A 22,653-nucleotide genomic window follows, 5' to 3' on the forward strand; every position below is an offset into this window, starting at 1 on the left:
ATCAACATGCCAAAAAAAGATTTGAATGTTCCAAACATCCATGGAGTGATCACTTTGAGTTGTATGGCCAAATCCACCTATGAAGCAGGATTACCGAAACTTAAAATTGACTTTAAGATACAACACTCTTACGAATTGTGTCACACAAAGCAACCATACCCTATGATTTATGTCAATGTTCACATAACACTTTTTCCAGGTGTATTAAACTGACAAGGATTTTAAGCTGAAATGGCTTCAGGAATTGTTGGCGTTTTCTTCCTGAATCATCTTTTCTTTTGTTTTTCAGAATTTCCTAAAGCAGTTTGCAAACATTTTTGGTGGTATTTTTATAAAATTATTTTGGGAACCTTTTGAGTCTATTTTTGTGGCGCTTCTTTGTAGCTCACAAAACGCACTAAAAGTCACTCAGGAACCTTGAAGGAGTTTTTCTAACCTTCCCATTAAATTGTATTATAAGTATGGAGCTATTCGAAATGAAAAACACCTGAAGAATGATATGCTTATTTTAGTTAACCGCTTGGCATTTTTGGAAACTTGATGTGGTTAAAAGACACCCAAAAGCCTGATCATATGAACAGCAAGTCTTTTTTACGTGGAAATTACTTTGTTCAGTGTTTTCAGCATTTTCAGAGTAATTTTCAGGATGATTTTGGAGTGGACCCACTGAAAATCCGCCTTATAAAGAGGTAAAAGTCTTAAACTGTACATGATTCCCATTGATGATGACTTTAAATCAGATTTTCATATTTTACTGGTACCTGGAATTTTGTTTTTATTTTCTGAGATGTTTTCCAAAGGGATAATCACTGCTCTTGATCATGGTGCTATAAGAAAAGGTGTGTGAAACTCATCAATGGTCAATGTCTGAGTAGTCGTGGCCGAGTGGTTAAGGCGATGGACTAGAAATCCATTGGGGTTTCCCCGCGCAGGTTCAAATCCTGCCGACAACGAATATGTTCCTGTAGTATTTTGTCTGATTACCCGAGAAGATAAATGTGCGTGTGTCCTGGTTTATCACACATAAAGGTGATATGCAAACTTTAGACCGGGTTTCTAGAACCAGACTGACTTGATTTTTGGATGTATTTTCTATAAGCCGATCTGACGCTGCATCCCACCTGCGTCAAGCCACTAATTAAAAGAAGTGCCATGAGTGCCACCAGGTAAGTGGTGCTTCTCCCTCTTTTGTCTAGCAGTCACAGACCACTGCTGTGGCAGATGTACTGGGACATGCACTTTGATTTGCAACAACCTTGAATTATCTCTTGGAAGAAACTTTTTACCACACAATGAAACATTTTTAGCCACTTCTGGATGAACAGCTTTCTAACAGTATAAGTTTTGCAATTATTTTTTTCTTACCCTGTTTCCAAGTAACAGATCCAGCACTCTATTTACTAGCCACTTTTCATCCACATTTAAAACTGTCCTTGTTGAGATATCATGCAACCCTTGGCACACTTGTGGAATAAAAGTTAAGGAGATATTAATTTACCATTGTGTATTAATTGTAGATTTGCACTACAGCTTTAGAGCCCGTATTTACCTTCATTCATGAGTTCAAATGTGCTTTTTAGCACAAAAACTGCAGCCATGTATTTTTTTTGTGTGGTTCCATGGTGTGATGGTTAGCACTCTGGACTTTGAATCCAGCGATCTGAGTTCAAATCTCAGTGGAACCTGGGCAGCTCTTTGTACATATGTTTCAGTTTTTCCGCTTACACTGAGTTCTCCTGTGCCCAAGTTTTAACATAAAAAGAGAGTTAAAATCAACATGCCAAAAAAAGATTTGAATGTTCCAAACATCCATGGAGTGATCACTTTGAGTTGTATGGCCAAATCCACCTATGAAGCAGGATTACCGAAACTTAAAATTGACTTTAAGATACAACACTGCAACCATACCCTATGATTTATGTCAATGTTCACATAACACTTTTTCCAGGTGTATTAAACTGACAAGGATTTTAAGCTGAAATGGCTTCAGGAATTGTTGGCGTTTTCTTCCTGAATCATCTTTTCTTTTGTTTTTCAGAATTTCCTAAAGCAGTTTGCAAACATTTTTGGTGGTATTTTTATAAAATTATTTTGGGAACCTTTTGAGTCTATTTTTGTGGCGCTTCTTTGTAGCTCACAAAACGCACTAAAAGTCACTCAGGAACCTTGAAGGAGTTTTTCTAACCTTCCCATTAAATTGTATTATAAGTATGGAGCTATTCGAAATGAAAAACACCTGAAGAATGATATGCTTATTTTAGTTAACCGCTTGCCATTTTTGGAAACTTGATGTGGTTAAAAGACACCCAAAAGCCTGATCATATGAACAGCAAGTCTTTTTTACGTGGAAATTACTTTGTTCAGTGTTTTCAGCATTTTCAGAGTAATTTTCAGGATGATTTTGGAGTGGACCCACTGAAAATCCGCCTTATAAAGAGGTAAAAGTCTTAAACTGTACATGATTCCCATTGATGATGACTTTAAATCAGATTTTCATATTTTACTGGTACCTGGAATTTTGTTTTTATTTTCTGAGATGTTTTCCAAAGGGATAATCACTGCTCTTGATCATGGTGCTATAAGAAAAGGTGTGTGAAACTCATCAATGGTCAATGTCTGAGTAGTCGTGGCCGAGTGGTTAAGGCGATGGACTAGAAATCCATTGGGGTTTCCCCGCGCAGGTTCAAATCCTGCCGACAACGAATATGTTCCTGTAGTATTTTGTCTGATTACCCGAGAAGATAAATGTGCGTGTGTCCTGGTTTATCACACATAAAGGTGATATGCAAACTTTAGACCGGGTTTCTAGAACCAGACTGACTTGATTTTTGGATGTATTTTCTATAAGCCGATCTGACGCTGCATCCCACGTGCGTCAAGCCACTAATTAAAAGAAGTGCCATGAGTGCCACCAGGTAAGTGGTGCTTCTCCCTCTTTTGTCTAGCAGTCACAGACCACTGCTGTGGCAGATGTACTGGGACATGCACTTTGATTTGCAACAACCTTGAATTATCTCTTGGAAGAAACTTTTTACCACACAATGAAACATTTTTAGCCACTTCTGGATGAACAGCTTTCTAACAGTATAAGTTTTGCAATTATTTTTTTCTTACCCTGTTTCCAAGTAACAGATCCAGCACTCTATTTACTAGCCACTTTTCATCCACATTTAAAACTGTCCTTGTTGAGATATCATGCAACCCTTGGCACACTTGTGGAATAAAAGTTAAGGAGATATTAATTTACCATTGTGTATTAATTGTAGATTTGCACTACAGCTTTAGAGCCTGTATTTACCTTCATTCATGAGTTCAAATGTGCTTTTTAGCACAAAAACTGCAGCCATGTATTTTTTTTGTGTGGTTCCATGGTGTGATGGTTAGCACTCTGGACTTTGAATCCAGCGATCTGAGTTCAAATCTCAGTGGAACCTGGGCAGCTCTTTGTACATATGTTTCAGTTTTTCCGCTTACACTGAGTTCTCCTGTGCCCAAGTTTTAACATAAAAAGAGAGTTAAAATCAACATGCCAAAAAAAGATTTGAATGTTCCAAACATCCATGGAGTGATCACTTTGAGTTGTATGGCCAAATCCACCTATGAAGCAGGATTACCGAAACTTAAAATTGACTTTAAGATACAACACTCTTACGAATTGTGTCACACAAAGCAACCATACCCTATGATTTATGTCAATGTTCACATAACACTTTTTCCAGGTGTATTAAACTGACAAGGATTTTAAGCTGAAATGGCTTCAGGAATTGTTGGCGTTTTCTTCCTGAATCATCTTTTCTTTTGTTTTTCAGAATTTCCTAAAGCAGTTTGCAAACATTTTTGGTGGTATTTTTATAAAATTATTTTGGGAACCTTTTGAGTCTATTTTTGTGGCGCTTCTTTGTAGCTCACAAAACGCACTAAAAGTCACTCAGGAACCTTGAAGGAGTTTTTCTAACCTTCCCATTAAATTGTATTATAAGTATGGAGCTATTCGAAATGAAAAACACCTGAAGAATGATATGCTTATTTTAGTTAACCGCTTGGCATTTTTGGAAACTTGATGTGGTTAAAAGACACCCAAAAGCCTGATCATATGAACAGCAAGTCTTTTTTACGTGGAAATTACTTTGTTCAGTGTTTTCAGCATTTTCAGAGTAATTTTCAGGATGATTTTGGAGTGGACCCACTGAAAATCCGCCTTATAAAGAGGTAAAAGTCTTAAACTGTACATGATTCCCATTGATGATGACTTTAAATCAGATTTTCATATTTTACTGGTACCTGGAATTTTGTTTTTATTTTCTGAGATGTTTTCCAAAGGGATAATCACTGCTCTTGATCATGGTGCTATAAGAAAAGGTGTGTGAAACTCATCAATGGTCAATGTCTGAGTAGTCGTGGCCGAGTGGTTAAGGCGATGGACTAGAAATCCATTGGGGTTTCCCCGCGCAGGTTCAAATCCTGCCGACTACGAATATGTTCCTGTAGTATTTTGTCTGATTACCCGAGAAGATAAATGTGCGTGTGTCCTGGTTTATCACACATAAAGGTGATATGCAAACTTTAGACCGGGTTTCTAGAACCAGACTGACTTGATTTTTGGATGTATTTTCTATAAGCCGATCTGACGCTGCATCCCACGTGCGTCAAGCCACTAATTAAAAGAAGTGCCATGAGTGCCACCAGGTAAGTGGTGCTTCTCCCTCTTTTGTCTAGCAGTCACAGACCACTGCTGTGGCAGATGTACTGGGACATGCACTTTGATTTGCAACAACCTTGAATTATCTCTTGGAAGAAACTTTTTACCACACAATGAAACATTTTTAGCCACTTCTGGATGAACAGCTTTCTAACAGTATAAGTTTTGCAATTATTTTTTTCTTACCCTGTTTCCAAGTAACAGATCCAGCACTCTATTTACTAGCCACTTTTCATCCACATTTAAAACTGTCCTTGTTGAGATATCATGCAACCCTTGGCACACTTGTGGAATAAAAGTTAAGGAGATATTAATTTACCATTGTGTATTAATTGTAGATTTGCACTACAGCTTTAGAGCCCGTATTTACCTTCATTCATGAGTTCAAATGTGCTTTTTAGCACAAAAACTGCAGCCATGTATTTTTTTTGTGTGGTTCCATGGTGTGATGGTTACCACTCTGGACTTTGAATCTAGCGATCTGAGTTCAAATCTCAGTGGAACCTGGGCAGCTCTTTGTACATATGTTTCAGTTTTTCCGCTTACACTGAGTTCTCCTGTGCCCAAGTTTTAACATAAAAAGAGAGTTAAAATCAACATGCCAAAAAAAGATTTGAATGTTCCAAACATCCATGGAGTGATCACTTTGAGTTGTATGGCCAAATCCACCTATGAAGCAGGATTACCGAAACTTAAAATTGACTTTAAGATACAACACTCTTACGAATTGTGTCACACAAAGCAACCATACCCTATGATTTATGTCAATGTTCACATAACACTTTTTCCAGGTGTATTAAACTGACAAGGATTTTAAGCTGAAATGGCTTCAGGAATTGTTGGCGTTTTCTTCCTGAATCATCTTTTCTTTTGTTTTTCAGAATTTCCTAAAGCAGTTTGCAAACATTTTTGGTGGTATTTTTATAAAATTATTTTGGGAACCTTTTGAGTCTATTTTTGTGGCGCTTCTTTGTAGCTCACAAAACGCACTAAAAGTCACTCAGGAACCTTGAAGGAGTTTTTCTAACCTTGCCATTAAATTGTATTATAAGTATGGAGCTATTCGAAATGAAAAACACCTGAAGAATGATATGCTTATTTTAGTTAACCGCTTGGCATTTTTGGAAACTTGATGTGGTTAAAAGACACCCAAAAGCCTGATCATATGAACAGCAAGTCTTTTTTACGTGGAAATTACTTTGTTCAGTGTTTTCAGCATTTTCAGAGTAATTTTCAGGATGATTTTGGAGTGGACCCACTGAAAATCCGCCTTATAAAGAGGTAAAAGTCTTAAACTGTACATGATTCCCATTAATGATGACTTTAAATCAGATTTTCATATTTTACTGGTACCTGGAATTTTGTTTTTATTTTCTGAGATGTTTTCCAAAGGGATAATCACTGCTCTTGATCATGGTTCTATAAGAAAAGGTGTGTGAAACTCATCAATGGTCAATGTCTGAGTAGTCGTGGCCGAGTGGTTAAGGCGATGGACTAGAAATCCATTGGGGTTTCCCTGCGCAGGTTCAAATCCTGCCGACTACGAATATGTTCCTGTAGTATTTTGTCTGATTACCCGAGAAGATAAATGTGCGTGTGTCCTGGTTTATCACACATGAAGGTGATATGCAAACTTTAGACCGGGTATCTAGAACCAGACTGAATTGATTTTTGGATGTATTTTCTATAAGCTGATCTGACGCTGCATCCCACGTGCGTCAAGCCACTAATTAAAAGAAGCGCCATGAGTGCCACCAGGTAAGTGGTGCTTCTCCCTCTTTTGTCTAGCAGTCACAGACCACTGCTGTGGCAGATGTACTGGGATATGCACTTTGATTTGCAACAACCTTGAATTATCTCTTGGAAGAAACTTTTTACCACACAATGAAACATTTTTAGCCACTTCTGGATGAACAGCTTTCTAACAGTATAAGTTTTGCAATTATTTTTTTCTTACCCTGTTTCCAAGTAACAGATCCAGCACTCTATTTACTAGCCACTTTTCATCCACATTTAAAACTGTCCTTGTTGAGATATCATGCAACCCTTGGCACACTTGTGGAATAAAAGTTAAGGAGATATTAATTTACCATTGTGTATTAATTGTAGATTTGCACTACAGCTTTAGAGCCTGTATTCACCTTCATTCATGAGTTCAAATGTGCTTTTTAGCACAAAAACTGCAGCCATGTATGTTTTTTGTGTGGTTCCATGGTGTAATGGGTAGCACTCTGGACTTTGAATCCAGCGATCTGAGTTCAAATCTCAGTGGAACCTGGGCAGCTCTTTGTACATATGTTTCAGTGTTTCCGCTTACACTGAGTTCTCCTGTGCCCAAGTTTTAACATAAAAAGAGAGTTAAAATCAACATGCCAAAAAAAGATTTGAATGATCCAAACATCCATGGAGTGATCACTTTGAGTTGTATGGCCAAATCCACCTATGAAGCAGGATTACTGAAACTTAAAATTGACTTTAAGATACAACACTCTTACGAATTGTGTCACACAAAGCAACCATACCCTATGGTTTATGTCAATGTTCACATAACACTTTTTCCAGGTGTATTAAACTGACAAGGATTTTAAGCTGAAATGGCTTCAGGAATTGTTGGCGTTTTCTTCCTGAATCATCTTTTCTTTTGTTTTTCAGAATTTCCTAAAGCAGTTTGCAAACATTTTTGGTGGTATTTTTATAAAATTATTTTGGGAACCTTTTGAGTCTATTTTTGTGGCGCTTCTTTGTAGCTCACAAAACGCACTAAAAGTCACTCAGGAACCTTGAAGGAGTTTTTCTAACCTTGCCAATACAATTTAGTATTATAAGTATGGAGCTATTCGAAATGAAAAACACCTGAAGAATGATATGCTTATTTTAGTTAACCGCTTGGCATTTTTGGAAACTTGATGTGGTTAAAAGACACCCAAATGCCTGATCATATGAACAGTAAGTCTTTTTTACGTGGAAACTAATTTGTTCAGTGTTTTCAGCATTTTCAGAGTAATTTTCAGGATGATTTTGGAGTGGACCCACTGAAAATCCGCCTTATAAAGAGGTAAAAGTCTTAAACTGTACATGATTCCCATTGATGATGACTTTAAATCAGATTTTTATATTTTACTGGTACCTGGAATTTTGTTTCTATTTTCTGAGATGTTTTCCAATATGATAATCACTGCTCTTGATCATGGTGCTATAAGAAAAGGTGTGTGAAACTCATCAATGGCCAATGTCTGAGTAGTCGTTGCCGAGTGGTTAAGGCGATGGACTAGAAATCCATTGGGGTTTCCCCGCGCAGGTTCAAATCCTGCCGACTACGAATATGTTCCTGTATTTTTTTGACTGATTACCCGAGAAGATAAATTTGCGTGTGTCCTGGTTTATCACACATGAAGGTGATATGCAAACTTTAGACCGGGTTTCTAGAACCAGACTGACTTGATTTTTGGATGTATTTTCTATAAGCCGATCTGACGCTGCATCCCACGTGCGTCAAGCCACTAATTAAAAGAAGCGCCATGAGTCCCACCAGGTAAGTGGTGCTTCTCCCTCATTTGTCTAGCAGTCACAGACCACTGCTGTGGCAGATGTACTGGGACATGCACTTTGATTTGCAACAACCTTGAATTATCTCTTGGAAGAAACTTTTTACCACACAATGAAACATTTTTAGCCACTTCTGGATGAACAGCTTTCTAACAGTATAAGTTTTGCAATTATTTTTTTCTTACCCTGTTTCCAAGTAACAGATCCAGCACTCTATTTACTAGCCACTTTTCATCCACATTTAAAACTGTCCTTGTTGAGATATCATGCAACCCTTGGCACACTTGTGGAATAAAAGTTAAGGAGATATTAATTTACCATTGTGTATTAATTGTAGATTTGCACTACAGCTTTAGAGCCTGTATTCACCTTCATTCATGAGTTCAAATGTGCTTTTTAGCACAAAAACTGCAGCCATGTATTTTTTTGTGTGGTTCCATGGTGTAATGGTTAGCACTCTGGACTTTGAATCCAGCGATCTGAGTTCAAATCTCAGTGGAACCTGGGCAGCTCTTTGTACATATGTTTCAGTTTTTCCGCTTACACTGAGTTCTCCTGTGCCCAAGTTTTAACATAAATAATAAATAACAATAATCTTTATTTTTATATAGCGCTAACATATTCCGCAGCGCTTTACAGTTTTGCACACATTATGATCACTGTCCCCGATGGGGCTCACAATCTAAATTCCCTATCAGTATGTCTTTGGAATGTGGGAGGAAACCGGAGAACCCGGAGGAAACCCACGCAAACACGGAGAGAACATACAAACTCTTTGCAGATGTTGTCCTGAGTGGGATTAGAACCCAGGACTCCAGCGCTGCAAGGCTGCTGTGCTATTCACTGCACCACCGTGCTGCCCGGTGAACATAAACAGAGAGTTAAAAATCAACATGCCAAAAAAAGATTTGAATGTTCCAAACATCCATGGAGTGATCACTTTGAGTTGTATGGCCAAATCCACCTATGAAGCAGGATTACCGAAACTTAAAATTGACTTTAAGATACAACACTCTTACGAATTGTGTCACACAAAGCAACCATACCCTATGATTTATGTCAATGTTCACATAACACTTTTTGCAGGTGTATTAAACTGACAAGGATTTTAATCTGAAATGGCTTCAGGAATTGTTGGCGTTTTCTTCCTGAATCATCTTTTCTTTTGTTTTTCAGAATTTCCTAAAGCAGTTTGCAAACATTTTTGGTGGTATTTTTATAAAATTATTTTGGGAACCTTTTGAGTCTATTTTTGTGGCGCTTCTTTGTAGCTCACAAAACGCACTAAACGTCACTCAGGAACCTTGAAGGAGTTTTTCTAACCTTGCCATTAAATTGCATTATAAGTATGGAGCTTTTCGAAATGAAAAACACCTGAAGAATGATATGCTTATTTTAGTTAACCGCTTGGCATTTTTGGAAACTTGATGTGGTTAAAAGACACCCAAAAGCCTGATCATATGAACAGCAAGTCTTTTTTACGTGGAAACTAATTTGTTCAGTGTTTTCAGCATGTTCAGAGTAATTTTCAGGATGATTTTGGAGTGGACCCACTGAAAATCCGCCTTATAAAGAGGTAAAAGTCTTAAACTGTACATGATTCCCATTGATGATGACTTTAAATCAGATTTTTATATTTTACTGGTACCTGGAATTTTGTTTCTATTTTCTGAGATGTTTTCCAATATGATAATCACTGCTCTTGATCATGGTGCTATAAGAAAAGGTGTGTGAAACTCATCAGTGGTCAATGTCTGAGTAGTCGTGGCCGAGTGGTTAAGGCGATGGACTAGAAATCCATTGGGGTTTCCGCGCGCAGATTCAAATCCTGCCGACTACGAATATGTTCCTGTAGTATTTTGTCTGATTACCCGAGAAGATAAATTTGCGTGTGTCCTGGTTTATCACACATGAAGGTGATATGCAAACTTTAGACCGGGTATCTAGAACCAGACTGACTTGATTTTTGGATGTATTTTCTATAAGCCGATCTGACGCTGCATCCCACGTGCGTCAAGCCACTAATTAAAAGAAGCGCCATGAGTGCCACCAGGTAAGTGGTGCTTCTCCCTCTTTTGTCTAGCAGTCACAGACCACTGCTGTGGCAGATGTACTGGGATATGCACTTTGATTTGCAACAACCTTGAATTATCTCTTGGAAGAAACTTTTTACCACACAATGAAACATTTTTAGCCACTTCTGGATGAACAGCTTTCTAACAGTATAAGTTTTGCAATTATTTTTTTCTTACCATGTTTCCAAGTAACAGATCCAGCACTCTATTTACTAGCCACTTTTCATCCACATTTAAAACTGTCCTTGTTGAGATATCATGCAACCCTTGGCACACTTGTGGAATAAAAGTTAAGGAGATATTAATTTACCATTGTGTATTAATTGTAGATTTGCACTACAGCTTTAGAGCCTGTATTCACCTTCATTCATGAGTTCAAATGTGCTTTTTAGCACAAAAACTGCAGCCATGTATTTTTTTTGTGTGGTTCCGTGGTGTAATGGTTAGCACTCTGGACTTTGAATCCAGCGATCTGAGTTCAAATCTCAGTGGAACCTGGGCAGCTCTTTGTACATATGTTTCAGTGTTTCCGCTTACACTGAGTTCTCCTGTGCCCAAGTTTTAACATAAAAAGAGAGTTAAAATCAACATGCCAAAAAAAGATTTGAATGTTCCAAACATCCATGGAGTGATCACTTTGAGTTGTATGGCCAAATCCACCTATGAAGCAGGATTACCGAAACTTAAAATTGACTTTAAGATACAACACTCTTACGAATTGTGTCACACAAAGCAACCATACCCTATGGTTTATGTCAATGTTCACATAACACTTTTTCCAGGTGTATTAAACTGACAAGGATTTTAAGCTGAAATGGCTTCAGGAATTGTTGGCGTTTTCTTCCTGAATCATCTTTTCTTTTGTTTTTCAGAATTTCCTAAAGCAGTTTGCAAACATTTTTGGTGGTATTTTTATAAAATTATTTTGGGAACCTTTTGAGTCTATTTTTGTGGCGCTTCTTTGTAGCTCACAAAACACACTAAAAGTCACTCAGGAACCTTGAAGGAGTTTTTCTAACCTTGCCAATACAATTTAGTATTATAAGTATGGAGCTATTCGAAATGAAAAACACCTGAAGAATGATATGCTTATTTTAGTTAACCGCTTGGCATTTTTGGAAACTTGATGTGGTTAAAAGACACCCAAATGCCTGATCATATGAACAGTAAGTCTTTTTTACGTGGAAACTAATTTGTTCAGTGTTTTCAGCATTTTCAGAATAATTTTCAGGATGATTTTGGAGTGGACCCACTGAAAATCCGCCTTATAAAGAGGTAAAAGTCTTAAACTGTACATGATTCCCATTGATGATGACTTTAAATCAGATTTTTATATTTTACTGGTACCTGGAATTTTGTTTCTATTTTCTGAGATGTTTTCCAATATGATAATCACTGCTCTTGATCATGGTGCTATAAGAAAAGGTGTGTGAAACTCATCAATGGCCAATGTCTGAGTAGTCGTTGCCGAGTGGTTAAGGCGATGGACTAGAAATCCATTGGGGTTTCCCCGCGCAGGTTCAAATCCTGCCGACTACGAATATGTTCCTGTATTTTTTTGACTGATTACCCGAGAAGATAAATTTGCGTGTGTCCTGGTTTATCACACATGAAGGTGATATGCAAACTTTAGACCGGGTTTCTAGAACCAGACTGACTTGATTTTTGGATGTATTTTCTATAAGCCGATCTGACGCTGCATCCCACGTGCGTCAAGCCACTAATTAAAAGAAGCGCCATGAGTCCCACCAGGTAAGTGGTGCTTCTCCCTCTTTTGTCTAGCAGTCACAGACCACTGCTGTGGCAGATGTACTGGGACATGCACTTTGATTTGCAACAACCTTGAATTATCTCTTGGAAGAAACTTTTTACCACACAATGAAACATTTTTAGCCACTTCTGGATGAACAGCTTTCTAACAGTATAAGTTTTGCAATTATTTTTTTCTTACCCTGTTTCCAAGTAACAGATCCAGCACTCTATTTACTAGCCACTTTTCATCCACATTTAAAACTGTCCTTGTTGAGATATCATGCAACCCTTGGCACACTTGTGGAATAAAAGTTAAGGAGATATTAATTTACCATTGTGTATTAATTGTAGATTTGCACTACAGCTTTAGAGCCTGTATTCACCTTCATTCATGAGTTCAAATGTGCTTTTTAGCACAAAAACTGCAGCCATGTATTTTTTTGTGTGGTTCCATGGTGTAATGGTTAGCACTCTGGACTTTGAATCCAGCGATCTGAGTTCAAATCTCAGTGGAACCTGGGCAGCTCTTTGTACATATGTTTCAGTTTTTCCGCTTACACTGAGTTCTCCTGTGCCCAAGTTTTAACATAAATAATAAATAACAATAATCTTTATTTTTATATAGCGCTAACATATTCCGCAGCGCTTTACAGTTTTGCACACATTATGATCACTGTCCCCGATGGGGCTCACAATCTAAATTCCCTATCAGTATGTCTTTGGAATGTGGGAGGAAACCGGAGAACCCGGAGGAAACCCACGCAAACACGGAGAGAACATACAAACTCTTTGCAGATGTTGTCCTGAGTGGGATTAGAACCCAGGACTCCAGCGCTGCAAGGCTGCTGTGCTATTCACTGCACCACCGTGCTGCCCGGTGAACATAAAAAGAGAGTTAAAAATCAACATGCCAAAAAAAGATTTGAATGTTCCAAACATCCATGGAGTGATCACTTTGAGTTGTATGGCCAAATCCACCTATGAAGCAGGATTACCGAAACTTAAAATTGACTTTAAGATACAACACTCTTACGAATTGTGTCACACAAAGCAACCATACCCTATGATTTATGTCAATGTTCACATAACACTTTTTGCAGGTGTATTAAACTGACAAGGATTTTAATCTGAAATGGCTTCAGGAATTGTTGGCGTTTTCTTCCTGAATCATCTTTTCTTTTGTTTTTCAGAATTTCCTAAAGCAGTTTGCAAACATTTTTGGTGGTATTTTTATAAAATTATTTTGGGAACCTTTTGAGTCTATTTTTGTGGCGCTTCTTTGTAGCTCACAAAACGCACTAAACGTCACTCAGGAACCTTGAAGGAGTTTTTCTAACCTTGCCATTAAATTGCATTATAAGTATGGAGCTTTTCGAAATGAAAAACACCTGAAGAATGATATGCTTATTTTAGTTAACCGCTTGGCATTTTTGGAAACTTGATGTGGTTAAAAGACACCCAAAAGCCTGATCATATGAACAGCAAGTCTTTTTTACGTGGAAACTAATTTGTTCAGTGTTTTCAGCATGTTCAGAGTAATTTTCAGGATGATTTTGGAGTGGACCCACTGAAAATCCGCCTTATAAAGAGGTAAAAGTCTTAAACTGTACATGATTCCCATTGATGATGACTTTAAATCAGATTTTTATATTTTACTGGTACCTGGAATTTTGTTTCTATTTTCTGAGATGTTTTCCAATATGATAATCACTGCTCTTGATCATGGTGCTATAAGAAAAGGTGTGTGAAACTCATCAATGGTCAATGTCTGAGTAGTCGTGGCCGAGTGGTTAAGGCGATGGACTAGAAATCCATTGGGGTTTCCGCGCGCAGATTCAAATCCTGCCGACTACGAATATGTTCCTGTAGTTTTTTGTCTGATTACCCGAGAAGATAAATTTGCGTGTGTCCTGGTTTATCACACATGAAGGTGATATGCAAACTTTAGACCGGGTATCTAGAACCAGACTGACTTGATTTTTGGATGTATTTTCTATAAGCCGATCTGACGCTGCATCCCACGTGCGTCAAGCCACTAATTAAAAGAAGCGCCATGAGTGCCACCAGGTAAGTGGTGCTTCTCCCTCTTTTGTCTAGCAGTCACAGACCACTGCTGTGGCAGATGTACTGGGATATGCACTTTGATTTGCAACAACCTTGAATTATCTCTTGGAAGAAACTTTTTACCACACAATGAAACATTTTTAGCCACTTCTGGATGAACAGCTTTCTAACAGTATAAGTTTTGCAATTATTTTTTTCTTACCCTGTTTCCAAGTAACAGATCCAGCACTCTATTTACTAGCCACTTTTCATCCACATTTAAAACTGTCCTTGTTGAGATATCATGCAACCCTTGGCACACTTGTGGAATAAAAGTTAAGGAGATATTAATTTACCATTGTGTATTAATTGTAGATTTGCACTACAGCTTTAGAGCCTGTATTCACCTTCATTCATGAGTTCAAATGTGCTTTTTAGCACAAAAACTGCAGCCATGTATTTTTTTTGTGTGGTTCCGTGGTGTAATGGTTAGCACTCTGGACTTTGAATCCAGCGATCTGAGTTCAAATCTCAGTGGAACCTGGACAGCTCTTTGTACATATGTTTCAGTGTTTCCGCTTACACTGAGTTCTCCTGTGCCCAAGTTTTAACATAAAAAGAGAGTTAAAATCAACATGCCAAAAAAAGATTTGAATGTTCCAAACATCCATGGAGTGATCACTTTGAGTTGTATGGCCAAATCCACCTATGAAGCAGGATTACCGAAACTTAAAATTGACTTTAAGATACAACACTCTTACGAATTGTGTCACACAAAGCAACCATACCCTATGGTTTATGTCAATGTTCACATAACACTTTTTCCAGGTGTATTAAACTGACAAGGATTTTAAGCTGAAATGGCTTCAGGAATTGTTGGCGTTTTCTTCCTGAATCATCTTTTCTTTTGTTTTTCAGAATTTCCTAAAGCAGTTTGCAAACATTTTTGGTGGTATTTTTATAAAATTATTTTGGGAACCTTTTGAGTCTATTTTTGTGGCGCTTCTTTGTAGCTCACAAAACGCACTAAAAGTCACTCAGGAACCTTGAAGGAGTTTTTCTAACCTTGCCATTAAATTGTATTATAAGTATGGAGCTATTCGAAATGAAAAACACCTGAAGAATGATATGCTTATTTTAGTTAACCGCTTGGCATTTTTGGAAACTTGATGTGGTTAAAAGACACCCAAATGCCTGATCATATGAACAGTAAGTCTTTTTTACGTGGAAACTAATTTGTTCAGTGTTTTCAGCATTTTCAGAGTAATTTTCAGGATGATTTTGGAGTGGACCCACTGAAAATCCGCCTTATAAAGAGGTAAAAGTCTTAAACTGTACATGATTCCCATTGATGATGACTTTAAATCAGATTTTTATATTTTACTGGTACCTGGAATTTTGTTTCTATTTTCTGAGATGTTTTCCAATATGATAATCACTGCTCTTGATCATGGTGCTATAAGAAAAGGTGTGTGAAACTCATCAATGGTCAATGTCTGAGTAGTCGTGGCCGAGTGGTTAAGGCGATGGACTAGAAATCCATTGGGGTTTCCCCGCGCAGGTTCAAATCCTGCCGACTACGAATATGTTCCTGTAGTTTTTTGTCTGATTACCCGAGAAGATAAATTTGCATGTGTCCTAGTTTATCACACATGAAGGTGATATGCAAACTATAGACCGGGTATCTAGAACCAGACTGACTTGATTTTTGGATGTATTTTCTATAAGCCGATCTGACGCTGCATCCCACGTGCGTCAAGCCACTAATTAAAAGAAGCGCCATGAGTGCCACCAGGTAAGTGGTGCTTCTCCCTCTTTTGTCTAGCAGTCACAGACCACTGCTGTGGCAGATGTACTGGGACATGCACTTTGATTTGCAACAACCTTGAATTATCTCTTGGAAGAAACTTTTTACCACACAATGAAACATTTTTAGCCACTTCTGGATGAATAGCTTTCTAACAGTATAAGTTTTGCAATTATTTTTTTCTTACCCTGTATCCAAGTAACAGATCCAGCACTCTATTTACTAGCCACTTTTCATCCACATTTAAAACTGTCCTTGTTGAGATATCATGCAACCCTTGGCACACTTGTGGAATAAAAGTTAAGGAGATATTAATTTACCATTGTGTATTAATTGTAGATTTGCACTACAGCTTTAGAGCCTGTATTCACCTTCATTCATGAGTTCAAATGTGCTTTTTAGCACAAAAACTGCAGCCATGTATTTTTTTTGTGTGGTTCAATGGTGTAATGGTTAGCACTCTGGACTCTGAATCCAGCGATCTGAGTTCAAATCTCAGTGGAACCTGGGCAGCTTTTTGTACATATGTTTCAGTTTTTCCGCTTACACTGAGTTCTCCTGTGCCCAAGTTTTAACATAAAAAGAGAGTTAAAAATCAACATGCCAAAAAAAGATTTGAATGTTCCAAACATCCATGGAGTGATCACTTTGAGTTGTATGGCCAAATCCACCTATGAAGCAGGATTACCGAAACTTAAAATTGACTTTAAGATACAACACTCTTACAAATTGTGTCACACAAAGCAACCATACCCTATGATTTATGTCAATGTTCACATAACACTTTTTGCAGGTGTATTAAACTGACAAGGATTTTAAGCTGAAATGGCTTCAGGAATTGTTGGCGTTTTCTTCCTGAATCATCTTTTCTTTTGTTTTTCAGAATTTCCTAAAGCAGTTTGCAAACATTTTTGGTGGTATTTTTATAAAATTATTTTGGGAACCTTTTGAGTCTATTTTTGTGGCGCTTCTTTGTAGCTCACAAAACGCACTAAAAGTCACTCAGGAACCTTGAAGGAGTTTTTCTAACCTTGCCATTAAATTGTATTATAAGTATGGAGCTATTCGAAATGAAAAACACCTGAAGAATGATATGCTTATTTTAGTTAACCGCTTGGCATTTTTGGAAACTTGATGTGGTTAAAAGACACCCAAATGCCTGATCATATGAACAGCAAGTCTTTTTTACGTGGAAACTAAATTGTTCAGTGTTTTCAGCATTTTCAGAGTAATTTTCAGGATGATTTTGGAGTGGACCCACTGAAAATCCGCCTTATAAAGAGGTAAAAGTCTTAAACTGTACATGATTCCCATTGATGATGACTTTAAATCAGATTTTTATATTTTACTGGTACCTGTAATTTTGTTTCTATTTTCTGAGATGTTTTCCAATATGATAATCACTGCTCTTGATCATGGTGCTATAAGAAAAGGTGTGTGAAACTCATCAATGGTCAACGTCTGAGTAGTCGTGGCCGAGTGGTTAAGGCGATGGACTAGAAATCCATTGGGGTTTCCCCGCGCCGGTTCAAATCCTGCCGACTACGAATATGTTCCTGTAGTTTTTTGTCTGATTACCCGAGAAGATAAATTTGCGTGTGTCCTGGTTTATCACACATGAAGGTGATATGCAAACTTTAGACCGGGTATCTAGAACCAGACTGACTTGATTTTTGGATGTATTTTCTATAAGCCGATCTGACGCTGCATCCCACGTGCGTCAAGCCACTAATTAAAAGAAGCGCCATGAGTGCCACCAGGTAAGTGGTGCTTCTCCCTCTTTTGTCTAGCAGTCACAGACCACTGCTGTGGCAGATGTACTGGGATATGCACTTTGATTTGCAACAACCTTGAATTATCTCTTGGAAGAAACTTTTTACCACACAATGAAACATTTTTAGCCACTTCTGGATGAACAGCTTTCTAACAGTATAAGTTTTGCAATTATTTTTTTCTTACCCTGTTTCCAAGTAACAGATCCAGCACTCTATTTACTAGCCACTTTTCATCCACATTTAAAACTGTCCTTGTTGAGATATCATGCAACCCTTGGCACACTTGTGGAATAAAAGTTAAGGAGATATTAATTTACCATTGTGTATTAATTGTAGATTTGCACTACAGCTTTAGAGCCTGTATTCACCTTCATTCATGAGTTCAAATGTGCTTTTTAGCACAAAAACTGCAGCCATGTATTTTTTTTGTGTGGTTCCGTGGTGTAATGGTTAGCACTCTGGACTTTGAATCCAGCGATCTGAGTTCAAATCTCAGTGGAACCTGGACAGCTCTTTGTACATATGTTTCAGTGTTTCCGCTTACACTGAGTTCTCCTGTGCCCAAGTTTTAACATAAAAAGAGAGTTAAAATCAACATGCCAAAAAAAGATTTGAATGTTCCAAACATCCATGGAGTGATCACTTTGAGTTGTATGGCCAAATCCACCTATGAAGCAGGATTACCGAAACTTAAAATTGACTTTAAGATACAACACTCTTACGAATTGTGTCACACAAAGCAACCATACCCTATGGTTTATGTCAATGTTCACATAACACTTTTTCCAGGTGTATTAAACTGACAAGGATTTTAAGCTGAAATGGCTTCAGGAATTGTTGGCGTTTTCTTCCTGAATCATCTTTTCTTTTGTTTTTCAGAATTTCCTAAAGCAGTTTGCAAACATTTTTGGTGGTATTTTTATAAAATTATTTTGGGAACCTTTTGAGTCTATTTTTGTGGCGCTTCTTTGTAGCTCACAAAACGCACTAAAAGTCACTCAGGAACCTTGAAGGAGTTTTTCTAACCTTGCCATTAAATTGTATTATAAGTATGGAGCTATTCGAAATGAAAAACACCTGAAGAATGATATGCTTATTTTAGTTAACCGCTTGGCATTTTTGGAAACTTGATGTGGTTAAAAGACACCCAAATGCCTGATCATATGAACAGTAAGTCTTTTTTACGTGGAAACTAATTTGTTCAGTGTTTTCAGCATTTTCAGAGTAATTTTCAGGATGATTTTGGAGTGGACCCACTGAAAATCCGCCTTATAAAGAGGTAAAAGTCTTAAACTGTACATGATTCCCATTGATGATGACTTTAAATCAGATTTTTATATTTTACTGGTACCTGTAATTTTGTTTCTATTTTCTGAGATGTTTTCCAATATGATAATCACTGCTCTTGATCATGGTGCTATAAGAAAAGGTGTGTGAAACTCATCAATGGTCAATGTCTGAGTAGTCGTGGCCGAGTGGTTAAGGCGATGGACTAGAAATCCATTGGGGTTTCCCCGCGCAGGTTCAAATCCTGCCGACTACGAATATGTTCCTGTAGTTTTTTGTCTGATTACCCGAGAAGATAAATTTGCATGTGTCCTAGTTTATCACACATGAAGGTGATATGCAAACTATAGACCGGGTATCTAGAACCAGACTGACTTGATTTTTGGATGTATTTTCTATAAGCCGATCTGACGCTGCATCCCACGTGCGTCAAGCCACTAATTAAAAGAAGCGCCATGAGTGCCACCAGGTAAGTGGTGCTTCTCCCTCTTTTGTCTAGCAGTCACAGACCACTGCTGTGGCAGATGTACTGGGACATGCACTTTGATTTGCAACAACCTTGAATTATCTCTTGGAAGAAACTTTTTACCACACAATGAAACATTTTTAGCCACTTCTGGATGAATAGCTTTCTAACAGTATAAGTTTTGCAATTATTTTTTTCTTACCCTGTATCCAAGTAACAGATCCAGCACTCTATTTACTAGCCACTTTTCATCCACATTTAAAACTGTCCTTGTTGAGATATCATGCAACCCTTGGCACACTTGTGGAATAAAAGTTAAGGAGATATTAATTTACCATTGTGTATTAATTGTAGATTTGCACTACAGCTTTAGAGCCTGTATTCACCTTCATTCATGAGTTCAAATGTGCTTTTTAGCACAAAAACTGCAGCCATGTATTTTTTTTGTGTGGTTCCATGGTGTAATGGTTAGCACTCTGGACTCTGAATCCAGCGATCTGAGTTCAAATCTCAGTGGAACCTGGGCAGCTTTTTGTACATATGTTTCAGTTTTTCCGCTTACACTGAGTTCTCCTGTGCCCAAGTTTTAACATAAAAAGAGAGTTAAAAATCAACATGCCAAAAAAAGATTTGAATGTTCCAAACATCCATGGAGTGATCACTTTGAGTTGTATGGCCAAATCCACCTATGAAGCAGGATTACCGAAACTTAAAATTGACTTTAAGATACAACACTCTTACAAATTGTGTCACACAAAGCAACCATACCCTATGATTTATGTCAATGTTCACATAACACTTTTTGCAGGTGTATTAAACTGACAAGGATTTTAAGCTGAAATGGCTTCAGGAATTGTTGGCGTTTTCTTCCTGAATCATCTTTTCTTTTGTTTTTCAGAATTTCCTAAAGCAGTTTGCAAACATTTTTGGTGGTATTTTTATAAAATTATTTTGGGAACCTTTTGAGTCTATTTTTGTGGCGCTTCTTTGTAGCTCACAAAACGCACTAAAAGTCACTCAGGAACCTTGAAGGAGTTTTTCTAACCTTGCCATTAAATTGTATTATAAGTATGGAGCTATTCGAAATGAAAAACACCTGAAGAATGATATGCTTATTTTAGTTAACCGCTTGGCATTTTTGGAAACTTGATGTGGTTAAAAGACACCCAAATGCCTGATCATATGAACAGCAAGTCTTTTTTACGTGGAAACTAAATTGTTCAGTGTTTTCAGCATTTTCAGAGTAATTTTCAGGATGATTTTGGAGTGGACCCACTGAAAATCCGCCTTATAAAGAGGTAAAAGTCTTAAACTGTACATGATTCCCATTGATGATGACTTTAAATCAGATTTTTATATTTTACTGGTACCTGTAATTTTGTTTCTATTTTCTGAGATGTTTTCCAATATGATAATCACTGCTCTTGATCATGGTGCTATAAGAAAAGGTGTGTGAAACTCATCAATGGTCAACGTCTGAGTAGTCGTGGCCGAGTGGTTAAGGCGATGGACTAGAAATCCATTGGGGTTTCCCCGCGCCGGTTCAAATCCTGCCGACTACGAATATGTTCCTGTAGTATTTTGTCTGATTACCCGAGAAGATAAATGTGCGTGTGTCCTGGTTTATCACACATAAAGGTGATATGCAAACTTTAGACCGGGTTTCTAGAACCAGACTGACTTGATTTTTGTATGTATTTTCTATAAGCCGATCTGACGCTGCATCCCACGTGCGTCAAGCCACTAATTAAAAGAAGTGCCATGAGTGCCACCAGGTAAGTGGTGCTTCTCCCTCTTTTGTCTAGCAGTCACAGACCACTGCTGTGGCAGATGTACTGGGACATGCACTTTGATTTGCAACAACCTTGAATTATCTCTTGGAAGAAACTTTTTACCACACAATGAAACATTTTTAGCCACTTCTGGATGAACAGCTTTCTAACAGTATAAGTTTTGCAATTATTTTTTTTCTTACCCTTTTTCCAAGTAACAGATCCAGCACTCTATTTACTAGCCACTTTTCATCAACATTTAAAACTGTCCTTGTTGAGGTATCATGGAACCCTTGGCACACTTGTGGAATAAAAGTTTAGGAGATATTAATTTACCATTGTGCATTAATTGTAGATTTGCACTACAGCTTTAGAGCCTGTATTCACCTTCATTTATGAGTTCAAATGTGCTTTTTAGCACAAAAACTGCAGCCAGGTGTTTTTTCATGTGGTTCCATGGTGTAATGGTTAGCACTCTGGACTCAGAATCCAGCGATCTGAGTTCAAATCTCAGTGGAACCTGGGCAGCTCTTTGTACATATGTTTCAGTTTTTCCGCTTACACTGAGTTCTCCTGTGCCCAAGTTTTAACATAAAAAGAGAGTTAAAATCAACATGCCAAAAAAAGATTTGAATGTTCCAAACATCCATGGAGTGATCACTTTGAGTTGTATGGCCAAATCCACCTATGAAGCAGGATTACCGAAACTTAAAATTGACTTTAAGATACAACACTCTTACGAATTGTGTCATACAAAGCAACCATACCCTATGATTTATGTCAATGTTCACATAACACTTTTTGCAGGTGTATTAAACTGACAAGGATTTTAAGCTGAAATGGCTTCAGGAATTGTTGGCGTTTTCTTCCTGAATCATCTTTTCTTTTGTTTTTCAGAATTTCCTAAAGCAGTTTGCAAACATTTTTGGTGGTATTTTTATAAAATTATTTTGGGAACCTTTTGAGTCTATTTTTGTGGCGCTTCTTTGTAGCTCACAAAACGCACTAAAAGTCACTCAGGAACCTTGAAGGAGTTTTTCTAACCTTGCCATTAAATTGTATTATAAGTATGGAGCTATTCGAAATGAAAAACACCTGAAGAATGATGTGCTTATTTTAGTTAACCGCTTGGCATTTTTGGAAACTTGATGTGGTTAAAAGACACCCAAAAGCCTGATCATATGAACATGTTATAGCTGTTTTTCATTCTGACCCAAATGTCAGCTGACAGATCACCAGTGAGGGCCAAATTGTGGAGTTACGCCCGTCATTTTACAAGCGCGCTTGGAGACAAAAAGACACCTCACACATATCCTGTTAGCAAGTCACTTTTATCTGAAGTAATAGAGCAAGAAAGCAATATTTTATACCATTTACAACAAATGTAATTCTCAATGCAATTCATGTAGCCCCCACCATCACCAAGGGTCA

General features: G+C 37.6%; 23 non-coding genes across 23 annotated transcripts; all 23 read left to right on the forward strand.

Annotated features, from left to right (window-relative positions):
- Positions 1 to 871: 871 nt before the first annotated feature.
- TRNAS-AGA (transfer RNA serine (anticodon AGA)) lies at positions 872 to 953 on the forward strand. The gene has a single exon. It is a non-coding gene; the product is annotated as a tRNA-Ser (tRNA).
- Positions 954 to 1,613: 660 nt separating this feature from the next.
- Positions 1,614 to 1,685, forward strand: TRNAQ-UUG (transfer RNA glutamine (anticodon UUG)). The gene has a single exon. It is a non-coding gene; the product is annotated as a tRNA-Gln (tRNA).
- Positions 1,686 to 2,620: 935 nt separating this feature from the next.
- On the forward strand, positions 2,621 to 2,702 carry TRNAS-AGA (transfer RNA serine (anticodon AGA)). Its single transcript has one exon. It is a non-coding gene; the product is annotated as a tRNA-Ser (tRNA).
- Positions 2,703 to 3,362: 660 nt separating this feature from the next.
- Positions 3,363 to 3,434, forward strand: TRNAQ-UUG (transfer RNA glutamine (anticodon UUG)). The gene has a single exon. It is a non-coding gene; the product is annotated as a tRNA-Gln (tRNA).
- A 957-nt stretch (positions 3,435 to 4,391) lies between these two features.
- Positions 4,392 to 4,473, forward strand: TRNAS-AGA (transfer RNA serine (anticodon AGA)). Its single transcript has one exon. It is a non-coding gene; the product is annotated as a tRNA-Ser (tRNA).
- Positions 4,474 to 6,162: 1,689 nt separating this feature from the next.
- On the forward strand, positions 6,163 to 6,244 carry TRNAS-AGA (transfer RNA serine (anticodon AGA)). The gene has a single exon. It is a non-coding gene; the product is annotated as a tRNA-Ser (tRNA).
- A 660-nt stretch (positions 6,245 to 6,904) lies between these two features.
- TRNAQ-UUG (transfer RNA glutamine (anticodon UUG)) lies at positions 6,905 to 6,976 on the forward strand. Its single transcript has one exon. It is a non-coding gene; the product is annotated as a tRNA-Gln (tRNA).
- A 960-nt stretch (positions 6,977 to 7,936) lies between these two features.
- On the forward strand, positions 7,937 to 8,018 carry TRNAS-AGA (transfer RNA serine (anticodon AGA)). Its single transcript has one exon. It is a non-coding gene; the product is annotated as a tRNA-Ser (tRNA).
- A 659-nt stretch (positions 8,019 to 8,677) lies between these two features.
- On the forward strand, positions 8,678 to 8,749 carry TRNAQ-UUG (transfer RNA glutamine (anticodon UUG)). The gene has a single exon. It is a non-coding gene; the product is annotated as a tRNA-Gln (tRNA).
- A 1,254-nt stretch (positions 8,750 to 10,003) lies between these two features.
- TRNAS-AGA (transfer RNA serine (anticodon AGA)) lies at positions 10,004 to 10,085 on the forward strand. Its single transcript has one exon. It is a non-coding gene; the product is annotated as a tRNA-Ser (tRNA).
- A 660-nt stretch (positions 10,086 to 10,745) lies between these two features.
- TRNAQ-UUG (transfer RNA glutamine (anticodon UUG)) lies at positions 10,746 to 10,817 on the forward strand. Its single transcript has one exon. It is a non-coding gene; the product is annotated as a tRNA-Gln (tRNA).
- Positions 10,818 to 11,777: 960 nt separating this feature from the next.
- On the forward strand, positions 11,778 to 11,859 carry TRNAS-AGA (transfer RNA serine (anticodon AGA)). Its single transcript has one exon. It is a non-coding gene; the product is annotated as a tRNA-Ser (tRNA).
- A 659-nt stretch (positions 11,860 to 12,518) lies between these two features.
- On the forward strand, positions 12,519 to 12,590 carry TRNAQ-UUG (transfer RNA glutamine (anticodon UUG)). Its single transcript has one exon. It is a non-coding gene; the product is annotated as a tRNA-Gln (tRNA).
- A 1,254-nt stretch (positions 12,591 to 13,844) lies between these two features.
- Positions 13,845 to 13,926, forward strand: TRNAS-AGA (transfer RNA serine (anticodon AGA)). Its single transcript has one exon. It is a non-coding gene; the product is annotated as a tRNA-Ser (tRNA).
- Positions 13,927 to 14,586: 660 nt separating this feature from the next.
- On the forward strand, positions 14,587 to 14,658 carry TRNAQ-UUG (transfer RNA glutamine (anticodon UUG)). The gene has a single exon. It is a non-coding gene; the product is annotated as a tRNA-Gln (tRNA).
- A 957-nt stretch (positions 14,659 to 15,615) lies between these two features.
- Positions 15,616 to 15,697, forward strand: TRNAS-AGA (transfer RNA serine (anticodon AGA)). The gene has a single exon. It is a non-coding gene; the product is annotated as a tRNA-Ser (tRNA).
- A 660-nt stretch (positions 15,698 to 16,357) lies between these two features.
- TRNAQ-CUG (transfer RNA glutamine (anticodon CUG)) lies at positions 16,358 to 16,429 on the forward strand. The gene has a single exon. It is a non-coding gene; the product is annotated as a tRNA-Gln (tRNA).
- Positions 16,430 to 17,387: 958 nt separating this feature from the next.
- On the forward strand, positions 17,388 to 17,469 carry TRNAS-AGA (transfer RNA serine (anticodon AGA)). Its single transcript has one exon. It is a non-coding gene; the product is annotated as a tRNA-Ser (tRNA).
- Positions 17,470 to 18,129: 660 nt separating this feature from the next.
- TRNAQ-UUG (transfer RNA glutamine (anticodon UUG)) lies at positions 18,130 to 18,201 on the forward strand. The gene has a single exon. It is a non-coding gene; the product is annotated as a tRNA-Gln (tRNA).
- A 957-nt stretch (positions 18,202 to 19,158) lies between these two features.
- TRNAS-AGA (transfer RNA serine (anticodon AGA)) lies at positions 19,159 to 19,240 on the forward strand. Its single transcript has one exon. It is a non-coding gene; the product is annotated as a tRNA-Ser (tRNA).
- Positions 19,241 to 19,900: 660 nt separating this feature from the next.
- On the forward strand, positions 19,901 to 19,972 carry TRNAQ-CUG (transfer RNA glutamine (anticodon CUG)). The gene has a single exon. It is a non-coding gene; the product is annotated as a tRNA-Gln (tRNA).
- A 958-nt stretch (positions 19,973 to 20,930) lies between these two features.
- Positions 20,931 to 21,012, forward strand: TRNAS-AGA (transfer RNA serine (anticodon AGA)). Its single transcript has one exon. It is a non-coding gene; the product is annotated as a tRNA-Ser (tRNA).
- Positions 21,013 to 21,672: 660 nt separating this feature from the next.
- TRNAL-CAG (transfer RNA leucine (anticodon CAG)) lies at positions 21,673 to 21,744 on the forward strand. Its single transcript has one exon. It is a non-coding gene; the product is annotated as a tRNA-Leu (tRNA).
- The last annotated feature ends 909 nt before the right edge of the window (positions 21,745 to 22,653 follow it).

Source organism: Ranitomeya imitator, chromosome 9 (assembly GCF_032444005.1).
Source record: "Ranitomeya imitator isolate aRanImi1 chromosome 9, aRanImi1.pri, whole genome shotgun sequence".
Classification (NCBI taxonomy): domain Eukaryota; kingdom Metazoa; phylum Chordata; class Amphibia; order Anura; family Dendrobatidae; genus Ranitomeya; species Ranitomeya imitator.